Source organism: Nannospalax galili, unplaced genomic scaffold (assembly GCF_000622305.1).
Source record: "Nannospalax galili isolate Female #2095 unplaced genomic scaffold, S.galili_v1.0 scaffold5811, whole genome shotgun sequence".
In the NCBI taxonomy this organism is placed as follows: Eukaryota; Metazoa; Chordata; class Mammalia; order Rodentia; family Spalacidae; genus Nannospalax; species Nannospalax galili.
The window spans coordinates 5,250-7,319 of record NW_008329824.1 but is presented as its reverse complement, the minus strand read 5'-3'; the positions used below and the strand labels follow the sequence as shown (position 1 = coordinate 7,319).

The following is a 2,070-nucleotide window of genomic DNA, read 5'->3' as shown; positions in this document are numbered from 1 at the left end:
TTTTGAAAAACAAGTTGGCATTATGGGTCAAGAATCTTAAAAATGATATTTAGTCACACTGTTTCAGTAATTCTTCACAAGGATTTATTGGTACCCAACACTTACTTCATCAGTCATCATATTATGACTGGACCCTTGGTGAGGTCCTAGGGAGACCTTAGAGAGCATTCAGTGACAAGGAATGCTTATGGTGTATTATTTGTAAAATTGAACAAAATGTACTACCGATTGGGCAAAGAAAATACCTCAGAATGCTAATGGTGTAAGGGTCATAGATGCACCTCACTTTTCTATTTATATTTTTATATAGAACATTTATTTATAAAATAGTTACAAGTGTTAAAATATAACAGTATTATATAACACATTACTAAATAAACATCAAATACGTAAAATATTTGATCTTTCAACAGTACATACTTGGCAATAATCAATTCATAAAGTTTGTTATTTTATGTGATAATGAAAACTTGGGGCATTATAAAATTTTTTTTTTACTGATTTAAATTTTAATTCTTTTTTTAAAAGTGGCACTGTAACTAGACATAAAGTAGCTCTGAATACTAAAACTATTTACATACAGAATACAAATAAATATACAGTAACTGAAAAATAATTAGTTATCCACGATTCACTTTGCACTCCCAGTTTATCTTCTGCTGCAACTTTCGTCGCCTTTTGTAAATCCTTTTCTTTCTTGCTTTCAAATCTACTTTGGGCTCTGGTTTTGCCTAACTGTATTTCTGTTGGTTTTTCTTCAGCTGGTATAACAAACACGTCTTCAGTGGGATCATGTGGAAGAATAGTCTTTGGTTCTTTCTTCCTCAGTTTCTGAACATCTTTGACTTGCTGTTTCTCTCTGTACTTTGCAGCCATGATGGACCTTATGACACATCGATGCATGTGTGGGGACTGTTAGTGAGGATTCTCATATAAAGCTGGTCCTCCAAAACTTCCCTGAAAAATCTTTATGAGATTTAAGACAAAACGAGGTCCTATTTCTACAAGAGCAGCATTTTCTTCTATGATCTATAAGTTTCAAAACCATATCTCATCATCCAAAATGGTGAAAGTAAACACGTGGTCCACAAATGGCTGACTCTTGGGATGATACCGTGGTATACTAAAAATCTAATTAAGAGTTCTTTCAACAAAGCATAATGTGGCAATTCATCAAAAACAGGGTCAAAAGAGAAAAAGGGTTGAGAACCTTTCAAACGATTGCCAGTCATCTTTAATTCAGCCAGCTTATGAATATTTTGAACTAAGAATTTGGCCAACAGTCCATGAGGTGAATTTGAAAGCCACATATAGAGATTCTGGTTTTTCTTATCTTCAAAATAGATGCATTTGTTGCAGTTTTTCATTTCGCAGACCTCATTAATCACAAACAATTTAGCTTTACAACCCATTTTAGTATCTTGCAAAAGGGACCTTGGAATACAGTTTTTCTCTTCTTCCTCTACTACTTCTGCCTCAGCAGCTGGCCTGGTTCATAAAGTTCTGTCTCACACACACACACACACACACACACACACAACTGATTGATTTCAAATCCTTTTAGAAATAAAACAAGGAAAGATTCAGTTCTGTTTCTTAGCAGATCCAGGATGAGCTGCACCTAGAGTGAATAAGGTGTGCGTTGCGAATTCACTCCTTTCTCTGAGTTTGGTTTTCAAAGTTGTAAAGGTGAATTCCTGTTTTGAAATTGCCTGTGTTACAATTTACAATTTGACCTGTGTGTGATTGTGCTTCTCCCTACAAGATACGTGTTTCCATTTCAGTGGCCTCATTGTTCCTGAGAGAGATGGCAACGAGACTGTCCCTGAGGTTGTTGTCACATCAGGTTATGCACTGCTGCATTTCTTTAGTGATGCTGCTTGTAATTTGACTGGATTTAATATCACTTATGAGTAAGATATTTAAATTTAATATTTGCAATTTTATTCAAAAGACATGTCTTAACAATAATTATTAATACATTGTAGAGTTTACAGAGTGCCAGGTATCTTATTTAAAATTCTTTTAAATACTCAGGGAGGTACAGGTACTGTTTTTCTGTTCATTTTA

At 34.3% G+C, this 2,070-nt stretch overlaps 1 pseudogene; it reads right to left on the bottom strand.

Annotated features, from left to right (window-relative positions):
* Positions 1-620: 620 nt before the first annotated feature.
* Positions 621-2,070, bottom strand: part of LOC103741256 — a 2,685-nt pseudogene continuing 1,235 nt past the window's right edge.